The sequence below is a fragment of the Trachypithecus francoisi genome, unplaced genomic scaffold (assembly GCF_009764315.1).
Source record: "Trachypithecus francoisi isolate TF-2019V2 unplaced genomic scaffold, Tfra_2.0 Contig01474, whole genome shotgun sequence".
NCBI lineage: Eukaryota > Metazoa > Chordata > Mammalia > Primates > Cercopithecidae > Trachypithecus > Trachypithecus francoisi.
In genome coordinates, this window is record NW_022681435.1 from 9,535,767 (window position 1) to 9,542,400 (window position 6,634).

The following is a 6,634-nucleotide window of genomic DNA, read 5'->3' on the forward strand; positions in this document are numbered from 1 at the left end:
TCTAAAAGTGCGCTGAAGAAAATAAAGTCTATTCCACTTCCCCATGTCTCCTGAAAAAACAGAAACAAAATGCACAAAATTTCCATACTTTTTCCAGCAAAGCTGAATGAGCACCAGGAGGTACTGCATGCCCCAATGGTTTTATCCTCATTTCTCCAGAAGTGGGAAGAGAAGGGTTCTAGATACATGAGATAGGGGGCAGCAGAAGGATGTGGGAGGATTGTTTCCTGGGCCTGGGTCAAGGAACTAACGTCTATTCCCTCAACTTATCAATCTATTCCCTCCACTCATCAGGCACCCCCCACCCCACCCCGCCCGCTTTCAAAACAAAACAAAACAAAAACAACAGCAAAATCTTGTCATTCTTTGTGGGCATGCACACCAGTGTCTGGCATGGTGGGGTTTGTCTAAAATGAGTTATATTCCCCAAGCACACTGGGAGGCATGGTATAGGGTCATCACTCTCCCAGAAACCCTCCTGATAGAAGGGAGAACCGACTGGGCATTATTTCCATGTATGCTGTTTCTTTTAGCTTCCATTTTGTGCACAACTTTTACCAAAGAAATTCAGTTTTTGAGGGTGATCTTTCTGTTTTTCAATGGTGTGTCCTATAGAAGTCATTGCTGGGTGCCACTGGAGACAGTTAGTACATGGACATAGAGAATTGCAATTGGGTGATAGAGTCACAGGGAAAGTAACACAAGAAAGGTAGGCTCCAACTTGTCTTTGGTGTTCCCCTAAGAATACTCAGAAAATTAGGTGGTTACACCCTGTTGCCACTCCGTGGTGAGAGACTAGTTTGAAGGATGCTTAAAACCTCGCTCAAATGAACTGTAGAATGTCTAAATAGTCACTTGTCTGATTGTGCAAAAGAGTGATTTATGTTAGAGGAGTTGTACAAAATGCTGATCTTTTTCTTTCCTCTCCTGAAGAGAGTGGAGGTTGGTTACTAGGTTTTAGGAGAGGAAAATGGGATGAAAAACAAAATAGTGCAAAGGCAGTACATTCCATGCATTGCTGATAGCATCTCCCCGGAGTACAATTCAATGCGACGCATTCAGGCTTAAAAATGTTTGTGCATTTTTGTCCCGTAATTCAACACCTAGATATGCTATGCTAAGGGAATCATCCGAGATTCAGATAAACTGTTAAAATCCCACTGCTGATGGGATCTCCCTGAAGTACAATTCGACACAATACATTTCAGCTTAAAAATGCTCATGCATTTTCTCCAGTAATTCAGGACCTAGATAATCTATGCTAAGGAAATAATCTGAGATTCAGACAAACTGTTAAAATCCCACTGCTGGTGGGATTTCTCTGGAGTAAAATTCAACATGATGCATTCAAACTTAAAAATGTTCATGCATTTTTATCCAGTAATTTAACACCTTGATATTCTATGCTCAGGAGATCATCTGATATTCAGATAAACATATTAAAACCAGATATTTTAAAAATAAAACTGTGTATATAAATTAGAAATCACTTAAATGTTTAATTAATAGGAGAATGGATGTCATTAACATAGTCACTAAAATAATTCTTATGATCAGAATTTTAAAATATGAAGAAATATTTAGGTTTAAGTATTAAATGTTAAAAGGACACAAAATTGCAAATTAGTATGAGCTCAGCTATGTATAAAGTGTGTATAGAGAAAAGGAAATTGTGGATTTTGATGGGCTTACAAATTATCTTTACTTTTCTTTATGTTTTCAGTATTTTTCATATTGAAATATTTTCTCAAATGACATGTATTATTTAAAATTCATTTGCACTTGACTACCCCAAATTTTCTACCATCTCCTTAATTCAAAACTTTTATTGCTTTGATAATTATATTCTCAGTTATATGATTATTCCATGGGTTAAATCTGGTTCATGGGAACCTAATTTCATGTTTGCAAGTTACATGCCACTCGTTCCCTCAGATTCTCTTACTACCTGGTTTATAGGTTAGGCGTTCACAACTTTAACACCCGCAGCACTGTGGGGCTTTCTCATGTAGTGGGGTAAGGTCTTCATTTTTTTTTTTGTTTTTTTGTTTTTTGGGACGGAGTCTCGCTCTGTCGCCCAGGCTGGAGTGCAGTGGCCGGATCTCAGCTCACTGCAAGCTCCGCCTCCCGGGTTTCCGCCATTCTCCTGCCTCAGCCTCCCGAGTAGCTGGGACTACTGGCACCCGCCACCTCGCCCGGCTAGTTTTTTGTATTTTTAGTAGAGACGGGGTTTCACCGTGTTAGCCAGGAGGGTCTCGATCTCCTGACCTCGTGATACGCCCGCCTTGGCCTCCCAAAGTGCTGGGATTACAGGCTTGAGCCACCGAGCCCGGCCTGGTTTGTTCTAAAGTAGAGATAATCACTTTAACTTAAAATTCATTGAATTGATGGCCATAAATGCTTGTCTTGTTTTCCCCCCATATGTTAATTGTCCTGATTCACAACCTAGTATTTAAAGTGACAGAAGAGCTTGCTCAATGTCTCTCCTTATAAGTTTTCACAGGCTGTAGGACTTGCCTGGTTTCTCCTCTGCTTGATTGATTTTTGAATTGACTTCATCAGAGCACAGACCTTAGCTGGGGATGGTCCTCACTGGCTTCCAGGTATGTGCTGGGAGGTGGACAAGCTATTGTTGCTAGAGATGCCTCTGGGGGCTAGTTGTCCTGGTAGTGAAGCTGTATGTGTTGCAGGTCTCCATTCTTGGGATCTGAGAGTCAGAGAGGTGCTAAAGTTATTCTGCTACTTTCTTTTTTTTTAACTTTTATTTTAGGTCTGGAGGTACGTGTGCAGGTTTGTTATATAAGTAAATTGCATGCCAGTGGGGTTTGGTGTATGGATTACTTTGTCACCCAGGTCATAAGCACAGTACCCAATAGGTAGTTTTTCGATTCTTACCCTTCTCCCGTCCTTCACCCTCAAGTAGGTCCCAGTGTCTGTTATTCCTTCTTTGTGTCCATATGTTCTCAATGTTTAGCTCCTACTTGTAAGTGAGAACATGTGGTATTTGTTTTTCTGTTCCTGTGTCAGTTCCCTTAGGATAATGGCCTCCAGCTCCATCCATGTTGCTGCAAAGGACATGATTTTGTTCTTTTTAATGGCTGTATAGTATTCCATGCTGTGTATGTGCCACATTTTCTTTATTTAAATCATTCTGCTACTTTCTAGCATTATGATTATGAGCAACTTAAGGCCTTCTCTGAGTCCTTGTTTTCTTATTCGTCACATTGGGATAATCATGTCTCTCTTCCTGACTTATCAGGAATGAATGAGATAATGGGCATGGAAGGGCCTGTTACATAGTAGGTCCTTGAAAAATGTTTATTGTATCTAAATGCAAGTCATCTAGTTGGACTGTAAGCTCCTATTGCATGAGGCATCATGAGTGCAGGGACAATGGCAGTCCCCTCTACTAAAGGCTCCAACCCCAACCTGTGCCTTTCCCACTGATCCCCTTGAAAGGACACCCTCATGGTGGAACGCTTCATTCTAAAGGAGTGATAATGTAGAGACAATCACTTTAATTTAAAGTTCATTGAGTTGATGTATACTCAGTGCCTGACACATTGTAGGCACCTGATAAATAATTGTTCAACAAATGAATGTCTAGGCTGTTATTTTACCACAATACTGAAGGGCATTAAGGTTTTGCTTGGGGTTAAGATCTAATCAAAACATACATTTTATTTATTTATGTATGTATTTATATTTATTTATTTATTATTTATTTATTTTTGAGACAGAATCGCACTCTGTTGCCCAGGCTGGAGTGCAGTGGCATGATCTTGTCTTACTGCAACGTCTGTCTCCCTGGTTCAAGTGATTCTCCTGCCTCAGCCTCCTGAGGCAGAGATTACAGCCTCCCGTAGCTGAGATTACAGGCATGCGCCATGACACCGGGCTAATTTTTGTATTTTTAGTAGAGATGAGGTTTTGCCATGTTGACCAGGCTGGTCTTGAACTCCTGACCTCAAGTGATCCGCTGGTGTCAGCCTCTTAATGTACTGGGATTACAGGTGTGAGCCACTGCGCCAGGGCAAAATGTATATTTTAGATTTAAGAAAATAGGTTTCTTGTTAGCATATTACAATATTTATTCTATGTAAATCGAGGTTATATATCTAAGGATATAAAAACTTCACAGGTTTTAAAAACCATGGTATTTCATCATTTAAAGCAGGGATCAGCAAACTTTTCAGTAAAGGGATAGATAGTAAATATTTGCAGCTTTGCAGGCCATGTGATTTCTTCTCCACTACCGCTGTTCAACTCTGTCATTGTAGAGCAAAAGCAGCCATAGACAGTAATAAATGGATGGATGTGTTTTGTTCCAATAAAACTTTATTTACAAAAACAGGCAGAGGGCTGGATTTGGCCTGTAGGCTGTAGTTTGTAAGCCATGATTTGAGGGATGAAGTCCTCATTTACAGTTTTGGAAGAAATAGATAATGTTATAAAGATTTGGCTAAGAAATAAAAAAAAGCTTTGTGAAAGACTAATTCTATGTAATTATATTAAAAACATGAATAGTTGTAAACACAGAAGAGCTTGGAAAACCATATTGTTATTTTTATTTTTTTAAGGGTGAGAAAATTGAAGTTTTCATGATGTAGTTGCCTGAGGTCTCAGGCTAGTAAGATTCAGCCCAGGGTCTGCTTCTTCTGATTGTAAGTTTACTGCTTTTTCTGTGTGTTCTTTGCTGTCTCATAGCTTAGCTTGTCTTTGATCTCTGTGTGTCTGTCATATTGGGGTGGATATTTGCCTTTTTTTCAATCCTGGAGACATCGGTTTTGAAGCTGAAAGAACTAAGGCTTTTATGAGAGGGGTAATTGATATCTTAAGAGTGATTGCAAGTTTTGAAATGAGTTTGTGTTTTAGTCTTTATTGTTGTTTTAATAGTTTTTTTCCTCTTTTTATGTGTTATAAGACTCTTCAGTTTGGAGGATACAAGATGAACATCAGGAAAACTGTCTGCTTTAGATAAAAGATGCATTTTTTTCATTAGGTTGAAAGTGTCTATGCTGGTATTTTTCCTATGAACATGTTTTCTTTTCTCAATATTGGGCTGTAAAATTAAATGTCAAAGAGCCTCTTTATAATATTTCAAAAATACTGCCTTTATCATTAGGGGAATATTAATCGTATCATTTTGCATCATAAACTGGCAAAGACTTTGATTGTTGAATCATTCTGGCATCCTTAAATTTTTAATTCCAGGCAGAAAAAGCCTAATTGCTGAAAGATTGATTGGCTCATAATTCATGCTGAGGTGTAACATCCCTAGGAGGAATCATCTAACTCTATACTTGATGAAGTAAACATTATTTTTACAGCTTGTTGACATAGAAACATAGAACTTTTTTTTTTTTTTTTTTTTTTTTAGCTTGCCTTGAATAGCACTGTCAGGCTAGTTGACCTCCAAAATTCTTTCAAACCCTAGTGTAATTCTCTGGCACTTGAAGTCACTGATACTAGAGAAGCTCGCTTTCTTCAGTCATTCAATGATAAATTACATGTGTAAAGTACCAAATGCAGCTGGGCGTTTATTAAGTGCTCAAGAAATTCTCATCCCCTTGTTAGTGATTTATCAAACTACCTTAATGTTTAGCTACATTTAGTGTCAGATTTCATCATCGCTCATGGAGCAATTGCACCACACCAAATTTTTAGGCTTGTAGGGCACAATTATCTGTAGTTAGATCTTTGTTGAATGATTTGAGAGGATAAACAGATGCAACCCCAGATGAAAGATATTCAAACAAGTTTATACTCTTCTCAGGTACCCAGAAGCCCAGTGAAATTTGAATATTATCCCTCAGCAGTAATAGATGTGACACCTACTTCCAGGAAGCCAGGCAAGAACTCATCCTGTTCTGAATGTGAATGGTATATACTTTTGGAAAGGCTATCATGGGCAACATGAAGTAGTAATCAAAGACATAAGATACATGAATTAAATAATTCACATGTTAGAATTTTCCAAACTCTTACAAATCATAACCAATGACCAGACTGGTTTTTAGAATTTTGTGGAAGAATTTAGAAAAAATAACCATAATTATTTTCAAATGATCATGGAGTAAAGAAAACTAACAGCACCTTTCTTTTCTATGCTTACTATTGAGAATTCAGAAAAACTCTGGATACTTACTAATTTCCACTGGTCAATATCTTATAAAATGCTTTTTACTTGTTTTATTTATATACTAGCTACGTAAGTAGCTTATATTTTCCATAAAGGCCATCTCTCTATTTTAAAAAGTTTTCTTTTGAATTTCCCTACACCTAATATATTTGTTGGGTCATGGTTCAGATAATACTGTTGTCTGACAACAAGTTAGAAAAGGAAGATAAAGGGCTCAGTAGGAGAACCAGGTCAGAGAGGAGCCCTCATTTGTCCTTAAGTCATGTCAGTTCCTGGAGTTTGACTCTTCCTAGCTTTCTCCTAGTTGCTCCACACTTTTTGCTCTATCCACGACCCTCATGTTTACAGTCAGTAATATAACAGGATTGTAGAGTGCTAGAACCAAAAGTAACATCAGAACATGCTTTGGCTAAGTTTAAAAAGTTTTGTGTTTTCAGTTGTAAAATATGTGTGTCAATAATCAAATAAGAATTCTCATCTCTGCCACACACC